The sequence below is a fragment of the Oncorhynchus tshawytscha genome, linkage group LG08, assembly GCF_018296145.1.
Source record: "Oncorhynchus tshawytscha isolate Ot180627B linkage group LG08, Otsh_v2.0, whole genome shotgun sequence".
Taxonomy (NCBI): domain Eukaryota; kingdom Metazoa; phylum Chordata; class Actinopteri; order Salmoniformes; family Salmonidae; genus Oncorhynchus; species Oncorhynchus tshawytscha.
Window position 1 is genome coordinate 15,642,777 of NC_056436.1, and position 20,236 is coordinate 15,663,012.

Below are 20,236 nucleotides of genomic sequence, written 5' to 3' on the forward strand. Positions count from 1 at the left end.
TACCATTTCACTGGGCAGGGTAACAAACATTGAGAAAAAGAAAAAACACACCCACACACACACACACACACACACACCACTGACTCTTGCAAGAACATGCCATTACAGGTAGCTTGACCTTGCTATCCTCAAATCAAAATCAAATCAAATCAAATCATTTTATTTGGGAGCATGTGAAAGAAATGCTTGGGGAATGTGTAATGGCACAAAAAAAAACAGGCACAAAGGCAACATAAACACTTACAGTAGATGTAGTGTGGTGGAAAGTTATCATAGTTTGGCCTATATTCATAAGTAACATTATATAAGGTAGCATATGGGAGCATGTGTCAAGCCCAAGACAATAAATGACAGATGACATCACACACTTGGAGTAGTGTGGTGGAAAGTTATCCTTCCTATATTCATCACACACATCCTCCCATTATCTACAGCTGTCACACCCTGATCTGTTTCACCGGTCTTGTGCTCGTCTCCACCCCCCACCAGTTGTCTTCTATTTTTCCCAATTATCCTCTGTGTATTTATACCTGCGTTTTCTGTTTGTCTGTTGCCAGTTTGTCTAGTTTTGTCAGGTCTTACCAGTGTGTTTCCTATTTCTCAAGTTTGGTTTTCTAGTCTTCCCGGTTTTGACCTTTCTGCCTGTCCTGAGCCTGCCTGCTGTTCTGTCCCTGATTGACTCTGCTTTGGTCTATGAACCTCTGCCTGCCCCTTTGTTATAATAAATATTCTGAGAACCTGAACTATCGGCCCCCTGTGTCTGCATCTGGGACATATCCTGAGTCGTGATTGTACAAACTGGCCATGACTGACCCAGCAGACTCGGACGAGCTCCACAATGCTGTCTCCCTCCAAGGAGTCACCATTGGAAGACAAGAGGAGTTACTTCATAACCTTGTGGAGAGACTCCATACTTTGGCGAAACGCCATGACCATGCCTTCAATGCATTGTTGGAACAATTCTGCGGACTATCTACTAGGCAGCAAGCCACAACAGTAACCTTCCAGACTCCCAGTAACTCCTCTACCAGCTGTGTTTCTCCCCAGTCTACCCCGGCTTCCCACGAACCCCACATACCTCCTCTGGAGCGCTATGCTGGGGATCCCAGTGTTCCCTCATCTTTGAGCTACAGCCCTCTTCACTTCCTAAATCAAATCAAATCAAATCAAATTGTATTTGTCACATACACATGGTTAGCAGATGTTAGTGCGAGTGTAGCGAAATGCTTGTGCTTCTAGTTCCGACAATGCAGTAATAACCAACAAGTAATCTAGCTAACAATTCCAAAACTACTACCTTATAGACACAAGTGTAAGGGGATAAAGAATATGTACATAAAGATATGTGAATGAGTGATGGTACAGAGCGGCATTGGCAAGATACAGTAGATGGTATTGAGTGCAGTATATATATATGAGATGAGTATGTAAACAAAGTGGCATAGTTAAAGTGGCTAGTGATACATGTATTACATAAGGATGCAGTAGATGATATAGAGTACAGTATATACATATGAGATGAATAATGTAGGGAACATTATATTAGGTAGCATTGTTTAAAGTGGCTAGTGATATATTTTACATCATTTCCCATCAATTCCCATTATTAAAGTGGCTGGAGTTGAGTCAGTGTGTTGGCAGCAGCCACTCAATGTTAGTGGTGGCTGTTTAACAGTCTGATGGCCTTGAGATAGAAGCTGTTTTTCAGTCTCTCGGTCCCAGCTTTGATGCACCTGTACTGACCTCGCCTTCTGGATGATAGCGGGGTGAACAGGCAGTGGCTCGGGTGGTTGCTGTCCTTGATGATCTTTATGGCCTTTCTGTGACATCGGGTGGTGTAGGTGTCCTGGAGGGCAGGTAGTTTGCCCCCGGTGATGCGTTGTGCAGACCTCACTACCCTCTGGAGAGCCTTACGGTTGTGGGCGGAGCAGTTGCCGTACCAGGCGGTGATACAACCCGACAGGATGCTCTCGATTGTGCATCTGTAGAAGTTTGTGAGTGCTTTTGGTGATAAGCCGAATTTCTTCAGCCTCCTGAGGTTGAAGAGGCGCTGCTGCGCCTTCTTAACGATGCTGTCTGTGTGGGTGGACCAATTCAGTTTGTCTGTGATGTGTACGCCGAGGAACTTAAAACTTACTACCCTCTCCACTACTGTTCCATCGATGTGGATAGGGGGGTGTTTCCTCTGCTGTTTCCTGAAGTCCACAATCATCTCCTTAGTTTTGTTGACGTTGAGTGTGAGGTTATTTTCCTGACACCACACTCCGAGGGCCCTCACCTCCTCCCTGTAGGCCGTCTCGTCGTTGTTGGTAATCAAGCCTACCACTGTTGTGTCGTCCGCAAACTTGATGATTGAGTTGGAGGCGTGCGTGGCCACGCAGTCGTGGGTGAACAGGGAGTACAGGAGAGGGCTCAGAACGCACCCTTGTGGGGCCCCAGTGTTGAGGATCAGCGGAGTGGAGATGTTGTTGCCTACCCTCACCACCTGGGAGCGACCCGTCAGGAATTACAGTACCCAGTTGCACAGGGTGGGGTCGAGACACAGGGTCTCAAGCTTGATGACGAGCTTGGAGGGCACTATGGTGTTAAATGCCGAGCTGTAGTCGATGAACAGCATTCTCACATAGGTATTCCTCTTGTCCAGATGGGTTAGGGCAGTGTGCAGTGTGGTTGAGATTGCATCGTCTGTGGACCTATTTGGGCAGTAAGCAAATTGGAGTGGGTCTAGAGTGTCAGGTAGGGTGGAGGTGATATGGTCCTTGACTAGTCTCTCAAAGCACTTCATGATGACGGAAGTGAGTGCTACGGGCGGTAGTCGTTTAGCTCAGTTACCTTAGCTTTCTTGGGAACAGGAACAATGGTGGCCCTCTTGAAGCATGTGGGAACAACAGACTGGGATAGGGATTGATTGAATATGTCCGTAAACACACCAGCCAGCTGGTCTGCGCATGCTCTGAGGGCGCGGCTGGGGATGCCGTCTGGGCCTGCAGCCTTGTGAGGGTTGACACTTTTAAATGTTTTCCTCACGTCGGCTGCAGTGAAGGAGAGTCCGCATGTTTTAGTTGCGGGCAGTGTCAGTGGCACTGTATTGTCCTCAAAGTGGGCAAAAAAGTTATTTAGTCTGCCTGGGAGCAATACATCCTGGTCCGTGACGGTGCTGGTTCTCTTTTTGTAATCCGTGATTGACTGTAGACCCTGCCACATACCTCTTGTGTCTGAGCCGTTGAATTGAGATTCTACTTTGTCTCTATACTGACGCTTAGCTTGTTTGATTGCCTTGCGGAGGGAATAGTTACACTGTTTGTATTCGGTCATGTTTCCAGTCACCTTGCCCTGATTAAAAGCAGTGGTTCACGCTTTCAGTTTCACGCGAATGCTGCCATCAATCCACGGTTTCTGGTTTGGGAATGTTTTAATCGTTGCTATGGGAACGACATCTTCAACGCACGTTCTAATGAACTCGCACACCGAATCAGCGTATTCGTCAATGTTGTCGTCTGACGCAATACGGAACATATCCCAGTCCACGTGATGGAAGCAGTCTTGGAGTGTGGAATCAGATTGGTCGGACCAGCGTTGAACAGACCTCAGCGCGGGAGCTTCTTGTTTTAGTTTCTGTCTGTAGGCAGGGATCAACAAACTGGAGTCGTGGTCAGCTTTTCCCGAAAGGAGGGCGGGGCAGGGCCTTATATGCGTCGCGGAAGTTGGAATAGCAATGATCCAAGGTTTTTCCCGCCCTGGTTGCGCAATCGATCTGCTGATAAAATTTAGGGAGTCTTGTTTTCAGATTAGCCTTGTTAAAATCCCCAGCTACAATGAATGCAGCCTCCGGATATATGGATTCCAGTTTGCAAAGAGTCAAATAAAGTTCGTTCAGAGCCATCGATGTGTCTGCTTGGGGGGGAATATATACGGCTGTGATTATAATTGAAGATAATTCCCTTGGTAGATAATGCGGTCTACATTTGATTGTGAGGAATTCTAAATCAGGTGGACAGAAGGACTTGAGTTCCTGTATGTTGTTTTGGCCACACCACGTCACGTTAACCATAAAGCATACGCCCCCGCCCCTCTTCTTAACAGAAAGATGTTTGTTTCTGTCGGCGCGATGAGTGGAGAAACCAGCTGGCTGCACCGTCTCCGATAGCGTCTCTCCAGTGAGCCATGTTTCCGTGAAGCAAAGAACGTTACAGTCTCTGATGTCCCTCTGGAATGCTACCCTTGCTCGGATTTCATCAACCTTGTTGACAAGAGACTGGACATTGGCGAGGAGAATGCTAGGGAGTGGTGCACGATGTGCCCGTCTCCGGAGTCTGACCAGAAGACCGGATCGTTTGAAGATAGTGTATCTTTTCCACACGGGATGGGTGTCGCTAAACCAGGGACGGCTGTTGCTAATGTGCGCTAATGTGACTAGAATGACGTTGTATACAACAGCCAACTTTCAGGGGCATAGACATGTCTTATATGGGCAGACAGCTTAACTTGTTGTTAACTTTTTATGGCTGCAGGGGCAGTATGGAGTAGCTTGGATGAAAAGGTACCCATTGTAAACGGCCAGCTCCTCAGTCTCAGTTGCTAATATATGCATATTATTAGTATTGGATAGAAAACACTCTAAAGTTTCCAAAACTGTCAAAATATTGTCTGTGAGTATAACAGAACTGATACTGCAGGTGAAACTCTGAGGATAATCAAAACAGGAAGTGGCTTCTATTTTGAAAACTACATGTTCCATAGTCTCCCTTTGCTGGATTTAAAGGGATATGAACCAGATTCCTTTTCCTATCGCTTCCTCAAGGTGTCAACAGTCTTCAGACATAGTTTCAGGCTTTTATTTTGAAAAATGAGCCAGAACGATAACATCGCGTCAAGTGGTCACATGAGTTTTGCTCACGCAACAGAATTTGGACAGCCATTGTTTTCCCCTCTCCTACTGTGAAAGACATTTGCGGTTGATATATTATTGATTATATACAGTATTTTAAAAACAACCTGAGGATTGATTATATTTGACATGTTTTGTGGACATTATGGAAACTATTGTCGTGACCGTCTTTCCTGTGGATTTCTGAACAACGTGACAAACGAACGGAGGTATTTTGGATATAAAAATCATCTTTATGGAACAAACGTAACATTTGTTGTGTAACTGGGAGTCCGAAGATCATCAAAGGTAAACGATTAATTTGATTGCTTTTCTGATTTTCTTGACCAAGCTTCCTGATGCTAAGTGTACCTCATATTTTGCAGTGAGATCGATTTACTTACACAAACGCTTGGATTGCTTTCGCTGAAAAGCATAATTTCAAATCTGACACGACAGGTGGATTAACAAAAGGCTGTGTTTTCCTATATTGCACTTGTGATTTCATGAATATAAATATTTGTAGTAATATTTATTGAATGTAGCGCTATGCTATTCAGCGGTTGTTGATGACACTTAGCCAGATATCGGGATTGCAGCCATAACAAGTTCTTGTTTTGGCTGCAATCCCAATACTGGGATCGATATGACAACTACCAGTGAAAATTCAAATTCAAACCACAGAAATCTCATAATTACAATTCCTAAAACATAAGATACGTCTTATATCATTTTAAAGGTAATCTTGTTGTTAATCCCACCAAAGTGATCGATTTCAAATAGCCTTTTCAGCGAAAGCACTACAAACGATTATGTTAGGTCTTCACCAAACCACAATAAGCACAGCCATTTTCCAGCGAAATATAGCATTTACAAAAAGCAGAAATAAAGATAAAATGAATCACTAACCTTGAATTATCTTCATCAGATGACACTCATAGGACTTCGTGTTACACAATACATGCATGTTTTGTTTGATAAAGTTCATATTTATATAAAAAAATCTGAGTTTACATTGGCACATTAGATTCACTAGTTCCAAAAACATCAAGTGATTTTGCATAGCCACATAGTTTCAACAGAAATACTCATCATAAATGTAGATGATAATACAAGTTATACACATGGAATTATAGATATACCTCTCCTTAATGCAACCGCTGTGTCAGATTTCAAAAAAAGTTTACGGAAACAGCAACACATTCAATAATCTGAGATGGCGCTCAGAACAGAAGCCAAATTAGCCACCATGTTGGAGTCAACAGAAACCAGATAAATGATAAATGATAAATGTTTCATTACCTTTGATGAACTTCATCAGAATGCAGTCCTAGACATCCCAGGTCCACAATAAATGCTTGATTTGTTCGAAAATGTCCATTATTTATGTCCAATTAGCTACTTTGGTTAGCGCGTTTGGTAAACAATTCCAAAGTCACAAAGCGCGTCCACTATAACGTGACGAAATGTCCAAAAGTTCCGTAACAGTCAGTAGAAACATGTCAAACGATGTACTGAATCAATCTTTAGAATGTTGTTTACATATATCTTGAATAACGTTCCAACCGGAGAATTAGAATGACTTCAGATGACCGGTGGAATGCAAGTCCTTCCCCTGTGAACGCGCTTGGTGAATGCATGGTCAACTCGTGGCAGTGGTGACTATTTCCTGTGTCATTCAACCCCCCTTCACTTTAGATTCATCAGACAAAGTTCTATTGACTGTTGACATCTAGTGGAAGGTGTAGGAAGTAAAAACTCATCCATATCTCGCTGTAATTTCAATGAGAGCTTGGTTGAAAATCTGCCACCTCAGAAGAAAAAAAAACAGGAAGTGGAATTTCTCAGGTTTTTTCCTGCTATATGAGTTATGTTATACTCACAGACATAATTCAAACCGTTTTAGAAACTTCAGAGTGTTTTCTATCCAATACTAATAATAATATGCAAATATTAGCAACTATGACTGAGGAGCTGGCCATTTACAATGGGCACCTTTTCATCCAAGCTATTCAATACTGCCCCTGCAGCCATAAAAATCTAACTCCAGTGTCGAATTACCAGTGGCTATCACAGTGAAAACATACCATGCTATTGTTTGAGGAGTGCACAACAACAACACTTTTTTATCACGGCATCTGGTTTGATACATTCACCTCTGAAGGTAAATAATGTACTTACATTCAGTAATCTTGCTCTGATTTGTCATCTTGAGGGTCACAGAGATAAAATGTAGCATGGTTTGGCGTGATAAAATCCAGTTTATGTTCAAATGTAGGAACTAGTGTCTACAGTTTGACCCCACTGCTGTCTCTGGCTCCACACCCAACCCGTCCGGCCATCTAGATGTGTGAAAGTTAGTGAATAAGCTAATGATCCATCCATCATGAATGACATTCCTGGGAGTGTGTAAACTTCCATTTTTTATTACCATAGCATTTATGTATGTTCTCTATAGTTATGTATTTGAAAATGTATAATTTGACCAATTCAGCACATTTGGGCAACCTCCTGGCAGACTTGATACAAAATATTGTGCAGTAATGTAATTCTTCCCTGGATCAGTCTGAAACTTGGCACACACACTGCTTCCATATGGTGACCAAAACTTAATTACACCTAGACTCCTATCTGAAAGTATGACCTTTCTCTTGCATTTCAAAGATGATGAAAAAGTCATGCTTTTTTGTATTATATTTTACCAGATCTTATGTGTTATTCTTCTACATTCATTTCACATTTCCAAAAACTTCAATGTGTTTCCTTTCAAATGGTTTCAAGAATATGCATATCCTTGCCTCAGGTACTGAGCTACAAGCAGTTAGGTTTGGGAATGTCATTTCTAAGCAAAAATTGGAAAATAAAATGGGTATGATCCTAAAGAGGATTATAACACTGATGTCTGGGAGGACGCTCATCTGGGCTACGGCAGTGTGGGAGCAACAATCCACTGTTTGCCTTAGTCTGGAGGATTTCATTGTGGAGGTAAGGAAGTTGTTCGATTCTCAGGTGTCCTGCGGAGAGGCGGCATCAAGACTACTTTGGCTGCATCAAGACTCCCGTAGTGTGGCAGACTACGCGGTAGAGTTTCGCAAGTTGGCCGCAGGGAGAGCCTGGAACCCAGAGTCCCTGTTTGACCACTTCCTTCACAGATTATTGGAAGGAATTAAAGTTGAACTGGGGAGCTTCCTATGGACCTCGACTCCCTCATAGCCTTGACTATAAGGATCGATGGGCGGTTACAGGAACTCAGCAGGGAGAGGAGGCCTGTTCCCGGCCACACATGCTCGTCCACGGTGACCTCCTCGCCTCCAAAGAATTCAGGAAGTACCTGACACCTGCATTCCCGGGCAAATTCGATGTCAACCAAGTTCCCTCGGGAATCATTGAGGGCTGGCGAATCGCCTCCTCTGGAGCCAATGCAACTGGGCAGGGCTAGATGGTCTCCTGAGGAACGTTTATGCAGACTGAGCTCCAAAAGTTGTCTGTATTGTGGTACTTCAGGACATTACATATCTACCTGTCCAGTAAAAGACCAGGCTCATCAGTAGGTATGAGTACGCTGGTAGGCCACAAGGGCAGTCTCCCATGTCCCGTTACTCATACTCCTCTCTATGCTATCCAGCTGTGGGGTGACCAATCTACATTTCTCCGGGTGCTCATGGACTCTGGTGTCGGAGCTGGGCATCTACACCCAACCAATCTCCATTCTCATGGACGCCAGGGCATTGGACGGACACTCTATTGGCAGGGTCACTCAGAGTATAGTTCACATCAACCTGCGAGTGTCAGTTAACCACAGTGAGTCCATGTATTTAATGCTCATTGAGTCTTCTCATGTACTCTGGATGGTTCTGAACGAGAATATGTGGACAGCTACAAATACCTAGGTGTCTGGGTAGTATGTAACTCTCCTTCCAGACTCACATTAAAAGCTCTTAGTAATCCCTTCGAGTGGCAATCCCGTTAACTGGATTGATTTGACAACACCCAGTGCAATAGCAGCGAGCCAAATTCATAAACAGAAATACTCATAATAATAATGAATAAATCATACAAGTGTTATACATGGGTTTAAATATGAACTTCTTGTTAATCCAGCCACAGTGTCAGATTTCAAAAGGCTTTACGGCGAAAGCAAACCATGCTATTATCTGAGGACAGCACCCCAGCAAACATACACATGAAAATCATAATTCAACCAGGCACGACACAAAAGTCAGAAATAACATATAATGCATGCCTTACCTTTGAAGATCTTCTTCTGTTGGCACTCCAATATGTCCATTTAACATCACAAATGGCCCTTTTGTTCGATAAATTCTGTTGTTATATATCCAAAATGTCAATTTATTTGGCACGTATGATTCAGAAAATACATCGGTTCCAACTTGCGCAAAATTACTACACATTATCTAATTAGTTACCTGTAAACTTGATACAAACATTTCAAACAACTTTCCTAATCCAACTTTAGGTATTTTTAAATGTAAATAAAATATCAAATTTAAGACTGGATAAACTGTGTTTAATACCGGAGGAAAACACAGTGGAGCGAGCTTTCACATCACGCGCCTCAACCACAACAGTACACTTCACTCGACCCTCGTTCTGAACAGAGCTACTTCCTCATTTCTCAAAGGAAAAACATCAACCAATTTCTAAAGACTGTTGACATCCAGTGGAAGCGATAGGAACTGAAAGCAAATGCCTTAGAATTCTAGATTCCCAATCATAATATTTTTTCCTTGATGGTTTGTCCTCTGGGTTTCGCTTGCCAAATAAGTTCTGTTATACTCACAGACATCATTAAAACAGTTTTATAAACGTCAGAGTGTCTTCTATCCAAATCTACTAATAATATGCATATCCTAGCTTCTGGGCCTGAGTAGCAGGCAGTTTACTTTGGGCACACTTTTCATCCGGACGTGAAAATAGTGCCCCCTAGCCTTAAGACGTTTTAAGCATTTCCAATCGAAAATTAAATCTAGAATCGGCTTCCTATTTTGCAACAAAGCCTCCTTCACTCATGCTGCCAAACATACCCTTATAAAACTGACTATCCTACCGATCCTCGACTTCGGCGATGTAATTTACAAAATAGCCTCCAACACTCTACTCAACAAATTGGATGTAGTCTATCACAGTGCCATCCGTTTTGTCACCAAAGCCCCATATACTACCCACCATTGCGACCTGTACGCTCTCATCGGCTGGCTCTCGCTTCATACTCGTCACCAAACCCACTGGCTTCAGGTCATCTATACGTCTTTGCTAGGTAAAGCCCCACCTTATCTCAGCTCACTGGTCACCATAGCAGCACCTACCCGTAGCACACGCTCCAGCAGGTATATCTCAATGGTCACCCCCAAAGCTAATTCCACTTTTGGCCACCTTTCCTTCCAGTTCTCTGCTGCCAATGACTGGAACGAACTGCAAAAATCACTGAAGCTGGAGTCTCATATCTCCTTCACTAGCTTTAAGCACCAGCTGTCAGAGAAGCTCACAGATCACTGCACCTGTACATAGCCCATCTGTAAATAGCCCACCCAACTACCTCATCCCCATACTGTATTTATATATTTATCTTGCGCCTTTGCACCCCAGTGTCTCTACTTGCACATTCATCTTCTGCACATCAATCACCCCCGTGTTTAATTGGTATATTGTAATTATTTCGCCACCATGGCCTATTTATTGCTTTACCTTCCTTATCTTAATTTGCACACACTGTATATAGACTTTTTTATTGGCTGTATGTTTGTTTATTCAATGTGTTGTTGTTTGTGTTGCACTGCTTTGTTTTATCTTTGCCAGATTGCAGTTGTAAATGAAAACTTATTCTAAACTAGCCTACCTGGTTAAGTAAAGGTGAAATAAATAAATAAAATGTACCCGTGGTTTTTGGGATTGTCATGAATCCAGTGGTACAACCTTCGTGATTGACTGGGCTATGGGTTCTATCCTGGGTTGGAGTCCTTTCGGTCACACACATTGCCTCAAAGTGGTGCAGCCTGCCCCTGGAAGTCCTCCTGCGGGCTTGGGATAAGTCTCAGATCTCTCAACCGTGGAAGACTGCCTTTAATGCGGCTAGCGGGCACTATGAGTACCTGGTTATGCCATTCGTTCTGACCAATGCTCCCACAGTGTTCCAGGCCCGGGTCAATGATGTGCTCCGTCACATGTTGAACTGGTTTGTATTTGTCTATCTCGACGACATGCTTGTGTTTTCCTGTTTGGCTCAAGAGCATGTTCTCCAAGTCCAACAAGTCCTACAGCGCCTCCTGGAGAACACATTGTTTTTTTTAAAGCTGATAAATGTGAATTCCATTGCTCCACTATCTCTTTTCTGGGATATGACATCGCAACAGGAAACATTCATTTGGATCATAACAAGGTCAGAGCGATGGTGGACTGGCCCCAACCCCAACCCACATCCAGCTTCAACGTTTCCTGGGATTTTCTCATTTCTACTGTCGCTTTATCCGGGGCTACAGCACACTGGCTTCCCCCCTCTCTACACTCACCTCACCCAAAGTTCCGTTCACATGGTCCCCAGCTGCTGACCGGGCGTTTTCGGATCTCAAGAATCGATTCGCCACTGTCCCCATCTTAATCCATCCGGACCCATCCCGTCAGTTCGTGGTGGAGGTTGATGCCTCGGACGTTGAATTAGGGGCCGTCCTGTCCCAGCGTTCTGCCCTGGATCAAAAGTGCATTCCTGCTCTTTCCTGTCCCATCGTCTTAATCCTGCTGAGAGGAACTACGATATGGGAAATCGGGAATTTCTTGTGGTCAAGATGGCGCTGGAGGAGTGGAGACATTGGCTAGAAGGGGCAGAATATCCATTCTTATTGAGGACCGACCATAAGAAACTGGAATATCACCGCCAAGTACCTCAACTCAAGGCAGGCTAGTTGACCTCTGTTATTCACTCGTTTCAATTTTATAGTCTCCTTACCACCCTAGGTCGAAGAATGTGAAGCCTCTCTCGCTTGCATAGCTCCACAGCTACACCGTCTGACCCAGAGACCATCCTTCATACCTCCTGTCTGGCAGCTACACTTGTCTGGGGTATCAAGAACCTGGTACGCAGGGCACAGCTTTCTCAGCCAAGTTACCCTCATCCAAGGAGACTGCCCAGCTCATGGTACAGCACGTCTTCCAGATCCACGGACTTCTGGTCGACATGGTCTCCAATCGTGGTCTTCAGTTCTCGTCCCGATTCTGGAAGGCATTCTGCATCCTCATTGCGTCATTGGGCCAGCCTGTCCTCCGGGTTTCATCCCCAATCTAGTGGCCAGTCGGAGCGAGTCACCATCTGGAGCCAGCAAATCGTGTGTGTGGAGAACACCCGCACCACCCTTCCCTGTTCGGACACTGGTCTCCCACCCTTCGAGTGTTCCTTGGGTTACCAGCCTCTGCTCTTCCCCCAGCAAGAGGAAGAATTCAGCATACCCTCGGCCCAGATGTTTGTTCACCGCTGTCCGCGTACCTGGAAGAGAGCCCGGTCCGCTCTTCTTAAGACCACCTCCAGGCATCGGCGACAGGCGGACCACCACCGGAGCCTGCTGTTTATCTTCTGTTTCCCCGCACCCTCTGTATACATCCAACTTACCATGTGTCTACGATTAAACCTCTCTCTCACAGCCCTTTGTCTTCTATTTCCAGGTGCCTACTGTGGGATTCCAGTACCTGGTTGACTGGGAGGTTTATGGCCCAGAGAAGAGGTGCTGGGTCCCCATTAGGACCATCCCAGATCCAGCCTTCATCGCTGAGTTCCGCCACCCCGATCATCCAGGTATGTGCCCGGGCAGGACGCCCCTTGAGATATGAGGGGGTACTGTCACACTTTCTGCCTGTCCTGACCCTGAGTTTGACTGCCATTCTGTCCCTGATTGACTCTGCCTTGGACTATGAACCTCTGCCTGCCCTCGAGCTGCCATTTGCCTGCTCCTTTATTATAATAAATAGTCTGAGAACCAATCTATCCGCCTCCTTTGTCTGCATCTGGGTCATATCCTGAGTCATGAAAACAGCAGACATTGTGACATCACAGATATGCTGGATGGATTTAGGTCTTTTAGGTCAGCTGCTGATTTGATGAAGACTGTCACAAAGGTGATGATAGAGTTATCTTGGAATGCATTATGGCTTTTCAAAGGGTGATTGTTAGGAGACACCTTTTGTTCAACCACCAACATATACAGTGGGGAGATCAAGTATGTGATACACTGCCGATTTTGCAAGTTTTCCTACTTACAAAGCATGTAGAGGTCTGTAATTTTTATCATAGGTACACTTCAACTGTCAGAGACGGAATCTAAAACAAAAATCCAGAAAATCACATTGTATGATTTTTAAGTAATTAATTTGCATTTTATTGCATGACATAAGTATTTGATCACCTACCAACCAGTAAGAATTCCGGCTCTCACAGACCTGTTAGTTTTTCTTTAAGAAGCCCTCCTGTTCTCCACTCATTACCTGTATTAACTGCACCTGTTTGAACTCGTTACCTGTATAAAAGACACTTGTCCACACACTCAATCAAACAGACTACAACCTCTCCACAATGGCCAAGACCAGAGAGCTGTGTAAGGACATAAGGGATACAATTGTAGACCTGCACAAGGCTGGGATGGATACAGGACAATAGGCAAGCAGATTGATGAGAAGGCAACAACTATTTGCACAATTATTAGAAAATGGAAGAAGTTCAAGATGGCGGTCAATCACCCTCAGTCTGGGGCTCCATGCAAGATCTCACCTCGTGGGGCATCAATGATCATGAGGAAGGTGAGGGATCAGCCCAGAACTACACGGCAGGACCTGGTCAATGACCTGAAGAGAGCTGGACCACCGTCTCAAAGAAAACCATTAGTAACACACTACGCCGTCATGGATTAAAATCCTGCAGCGCACGCAAGGTCCCCCTGCTCAAGCCAGCGCATGTCCAGGCCCATCTGAAGTTTGCCAATGACCATCTGTATGACCCAGAGGAGGAATGGGAGAAGGTCATGTGGTCTGATGAGACAAAAATATAGCTTTTTGGTCTAAACTCCACTCGACGTGATTGGAGGAAGAAGAAGGATGAATACAACCCCAAGATCACCATCCCAACCGTGAAGCATGGAGGTGGAAACATCATTCTTTGTGGATGCTTTTCTGCAAAGTGGACAGGACAATTGCACCGTATTTAGGGGAGGATGGATGGGGCCATGTATCGCGAGATCTTGGCCAACCTTCTCCTTCCCTCAGTAAGAGCATTGAAGATGGGTCGTGGCTGGGTCTTCCAGCATGACAACGACCCGAAACACACAGCCAGGGCAACTAAGGATTGGCTCCGTAAGAAGCATCTCAAGGTCCTGGAGAGGCCTAGCCAGTCTCCAGACCTGAACCCAATAGAACATCTTTGGAGGGAGCTGAAAGTCCGTATTGCCCAGTGACAGCCCCGAAACCTGAAGGATCTGGAGATGGTCTGTATGGAGGAGTGGGCCAAAATCCCTGCTGCAGTGTGTGCAAACCTGGTTAAGAACGACAGGAAACGTATGATCTCTGTAATTGCAAAACAAAGGTTTCTGTACCAAATATTAAGTTCTGCTTTTCTGATGTATCAAATACATATGTCATGCAATAAAATGCTAATTAATTACTTAAAAATCATACCATGTGATTTTCTGGATTTTTGTTTTAGATTCCGTCTCTCACAGTTGAAGTGTACCTATGATAAAAATTACAGACCTCTACATGCTTTGTAAGTAGGAAAACCTGCAAAATAGGCAGTGTATCAAAATACTTGTTCTCCCCACTGTATAACTATTTCTATGTTCAAAATGCTCTTATGTATAATGGTTTGAATTGTGGCATGGCATTTAGGCATTAGTTGTGCTTTTCTCAAAGGCAAGGCCATATAACACTTCCAGGAAAAGGCATGGAGAAAAAGCAATCATCTTTATAGTAAACAAAAGTTTGAGAATATCCTCAGGCGGTGTCTTTGCAGATAGTTTAGCTTACTTTCTTCAAAGGCTGTTGAGGAAGGATGGGTTCACATAGTTGAACTTTTGTTCCTCACTGAGGATAGAGAATGAAAGGAAGAAAGGGTGAGAAAAGAAAGAAGGGATAGCTCCTGTCCATCATATTCTCTCCATCAGAGAAGATGGTGAGAATCACACCATGTCCTAATCCTCACCCCCTTTCTGCTTAACTGAAAGAACAAACGACAGCAAAAGGAAATTGTCATCCTATCACGGCAGTGTACTGTTAATAGGACCAGAGTATGGTTTTCCGAGCACAGGTAACTATCTCCAGTTTAAATTTTAATGGTCTCAAGCTGTCTGTGAATGCTGGAATCTCAACTGGCACCTCACTGGGGGGCACACTGGAAGATCTGCCAGCCTGCTTCTTGATGCCTACCTGGCATATACTCCGACTAGTACACCAGCTACAGCTGTGACTCCCACAGTCTCACAGTCCCAGCCCTCAGCACAGGATTCAACTCCTTTTCCGACACACTGCGAGTACTATGTGATGCAGGGGCTAGCGCTCTCCTTCCTGGTTGTAGTGAGCATAACAAGCACCAAGCATCTCCCTGGGGAGAGGACATGAGTCCTTGATCTACCTGTCTGTCTCCCCAATGTATTCAGCTTCCTGCCTGCCTGAAGAGTAGAGTAGAGATGAAGACCACCCCATAGGATATATGTTTATTTCAGAAGAGACTGGGAGGCATACTATGTGACTCACTAAAGATAAGACATATACTGTGGTGTTCGAAATTAGACACCCTTGAAAAAGATTAGCAAAAATGATTGTATAAAATAAATAATTCAAATAGAGTTATTGTATGCTCCCAAAAATTGGGCAATTATATTATTTTATACTAATTCAATTGCTCAGGGAAAGAGATTGTTTAACAAGTGATAAATCAAATTCTCAAAAAGGTAGGTGTCAATTATTGTAATCCCTGTTTTCAAAACCTTTTAATATGAATATCTCACCTCGTGAGGATAACAGCTATAAGCTTTTTTTAAAATGTTTTAAGAGTTGTGAAAAACATTGGGAGGGTTTTTAGACCATTCCTCCATAAAGAATCCTTACAGATCCTTGATATCCTTAATATGCGCGTAGGGGTTTACCTCTTCAATTCAAAGCACAAGATTTCAATGGGTTTCAAAGTCAGAGACTGAGATGGCCATTGCAAAATGTTGATTTTGTGGCCAATTAACCATTTCTTTGTGGATTATGATGTGTGCTTAGGGTTATTGTCTTGCTGGAAGATCTGCTTTGCAACCAGGTTTTTTGCAAATAAAATCTGGTACTGGGTAAAGTGCATAATGCTGTTGCAAAATAGCCCCATTACGTCAAAGATCCACCACCATATTTTACAGTAGGTATGGGGTTCTTTTCTGCTCATGCATTTTCATTTTGATCTTGTTTGTTCTTAGTCCTTCCTCTATTTCTGATGTCCATCCAGTTTGATTTCTATTTGTAACTATGCTATTTCACAAAAGCTCCCAACCTATATACATTCTACAGATCCCTTATGCCCTACATTGTTTATCTTGTTATTAGTCCCACCCTTCAGCTCCACTCAACCCCTCCCATCTGTCTCTCAACATCATCCATTTCGGATTTCTATATTTTTCAACTGTGCTGTTTTGCTTCACAAAATAATTGAACCTTCCTATTCTCATAGCTTCTACAGATTGTAAATGAAAAATAAACATTTTTGCTAAAATAATTATTATATTATTGATTGATTGACTATGGCTTTTCAAATCACCCAGTATCACTATCTGTAGTGTTAGTTCTAGGCAAATGTTGCAATTCTTCAGCCATTCCTGGACCTGTGACCAAAAATGAGCTACATATGGACAATACCAAAATAAATGATCTAATGACTCTGCCTCCTCACAGCAGAATTTGCAGAGCTGGGAAGATTGTATCCCCTATATATATAACAATCTATTAGTTGCAAAAATGTTGTATAGTAATTTATATTGAAAACTTCGAAGTTTTGAATCCGGCGTTGTTTTGCGTATCAATTCATAAACCATGTGCCATGGAATGGGTACATCGAAAAACTCTTCCCAACTATTTTGCAATTTATATGGCACAGCTGTCAGTTTTTTGGTCCTTAAATGAAATTGGTATATGTTTTTATTCATCACACTTTTCTTTAACCATTTATGTTCTTTAATACAGGGCCGACATACAAGTTCCTTACTTTTTTCCCCTTCTACTTGCCTGTTCCATTGTTGTGGTAATGCTGCATTCAATTGTTTGTAATTTTGGGTAGAGCAGACATTTCATATGTCTGTTGTTGGATCTTTGATGTTATGGGGATATTTAGCTTCCACTGGTCCTGGGCCATAGTTAACTCATAGGGATCTACCCCCTTTTTTCCCAATTTTAGTCTAAAATCACACCCAAATCTAACTGCCTGTAGCTCAGGCCCTGAAGCAATGATATGCATATTCTTGGTACCATTTGAAAGGAAACACTTTTACGTTTGTGGAAATGTGAAAGGAATATAACACAATAGATCTGGTAAAAGATAATACAAAGAAAAAACAACAGTTAATTTGTATTTTTTTTGTAGCATCATCTTTGAATCACAAGACAAAGGCTATAATGTATTATTCCAGCCCAGGTGCAATTTAGATTTTGTCCACTAGATGGCAGCTGTAAATGTGCAACGTGTTAGACTGATCCAATGAACCATTGCATTGCTGTTCAAAATGTTGTATCCAGATTGGTTAATTGGGCACAACATCAACATTATGCAATGGCCATCTCAGTTTCCTGTCATCAAACACATTGATTTCCTGTGGTTTGAATTGAAGAGGGCGATCCATAGCGCAGACAAAGGATCTGGAAAGATTATGTTTGGAGGAATGGTCTAAGATCCCTCCTAATGTGTTCTTCAACTCATACAACATTTTAGAAATAGGCTCAGTGCCATTTTCCTTGCAAGGTGAGGTATTGAAAACAGGGGTGTCAATGATTTTGAGCCCTACCTCTGAGATTTGTTTTATTACTTGTTGAACAAAATCTCTTTCTCTGAGCAATTATATTAGTGCAAAATATAATAGAATATCATTTTCCATTTTCTTTGCATACATAATATCTCAGCATTTTTGCTCTTCTTTATTAAGGTTGTCAATTTTGGACCCCACTGTATATCTCTGGACACTTTCGGTGTCTGTCAGAGCAGTGTAGCCTTAGCCTTCAACTGTGGGAATTCATACAATTACTGCAAGAATCAAGGGGCAAGCACATTTACGTAAGGTGTTCATATGTGAAATACAAAGGCATACACATATGCCTAGAACCTTGTTAAAATAAGAGATAATAGTTTTAATTACACTTAATTACATTACCAAAGATGCCCTCAAAGTGATGATTTAGTCGGTTCATGAAATCCAGTGTAAAACCTGCAGTATATACGAGGAGGGGAGTGTGAGATATTGGTGGTGTAGATGAGGTGGGAGGGTCCGGTTAGGTCCATAAGGTTTGATGGATTGGAGTAAGGTGTTTGAACATTCCATGGCACGGATCTCAGTCTGTCTGATTAATAACACATGCATTCAAATGATTCTGGGCCCTCTGAGAGGGGTAAAAGCACTTCCTATAATCAGGCATTTTAAGACTATTATGTCTGAATCCTGACTATTTCTCATTACTCCCACAACCGGGCCCTTTAATGTCTGATGATTTATGTACACGCTTTATACCGAAGCAGATGAATTATTAACAAACCATCGTTTCCATCTGGAGAAGTACAATAACTTGAGCTTTTTAAAGGAAACATGGGATACAATTGCAGACGCATTTAACCAAACACCACTAAGCAAAGAACTGCATTCTGAGTTCAAAGAACTGAGTTCTGTCTGAAAACTTTCTGTGAAGTAGATCCTATTTTTTTACCAGGATATTTCACTCCTATTTCATATAATGCTCTCCCTGTTGAATCATCATCAAAAACATCCATCCAGTCTTTTCATCAAACCCCTCTGTGATTCTATCTCCATATATTTGAGAATATTCCCTCTTCTTTCGGTCATTGATACCAACATATTCCTTTCACGGGGATGAACTATAGCACTTGTATGTGATAAATTAGAATCAATTCTAATTTCATTTGTCACATGCGCCGAATACAATAGGAGTAGATCTTACCATGGAATGCTTCCTTACACGCACTTAACCAACAGTTTTAATTCTTATTTTTCTTAAAATATTTGCTAATATAAACTAAAGTAAAAAGAAAGTAACACAAAAATAACGAGGCTATGTACAGGGGGTACCAGTACCAAGGCAATGTGCGTTGGGTAATGGATAGGCTCATGAGTACTTCCCATTTCTATGGTATTGTTGTTTAAAATATAGATTTTTTTAACTAGGAAAGTCTGTTAAAAAACTCATTCTTATTTACAATGACGGTCTACCCGAGACGACACTGGTCCAATTGTGCGATGCCCTATTGGACTCCCATTCATGGCTGGATGTGATGCAGCCTGGATTCAAACCAGGGACTGCAGTGACACCTCTTTCACTGAGATGCAATGCCTTAGACAGCTGCACCACTCGGGAGATCTGAGTTTGCACAGACATCCCATACATTACTGCAATTCTATGATTGTGGTTCTAAACTCAGCAAAAAACGAAATGTCCTTTTTTCAGGACCCTGTCTTTCAAAGATCATTCATTAAAATCCAAATAACTTCACAGATCTTCATTGTAAATGGTTGAAACACTGTTTCCCATGCTTGTTCAATGACCCATAAACATTTAATGAACATGCACCTGTAGAACGGTCGTTAAGACACTAACAGATGCAGATGTGGCCAGGGCAATAAATTGCAATGTTCGTAGTGTGAGACGGCAGGGTGGCCTAGTGGTTAGAGCGTTGGACTAGTAACCGGAAGGTTGCAAGTTCAAACCCCCGAGCTGACAAGGTACAAATCTGTCGTTCTGCCCCTAAACAGGAAGTTAACCCACTGTTCCTAGGCCGTCATTGAAAATAAGAATTTGTTCTTAACTGACTTGCCTAGTTAAATAAAGTTTGAAAAAAAAAAAAGACACCTAAGACAGCGCTACAGGACGGACAGCTGATCGTCCTCGCACTTGTAACAACACCTGCACAGGATTGGTACATCCGAACATCACACTAATGGGACAGGTACAGGATGGCAACAATGGCCCAAAATACACCAGGATTGCACAATCCCTCAATCAGTGCTCAGACTGTCCGCAATAGGCTGAGAGGCTGGACTGAGGACTTGTTGGCCTGTTGTAGGCCATTTCCTTCACATCTCACAGCAAGAACTGGCAAATCTGGTGCAGTTCATGAGGAAGAGATGCACT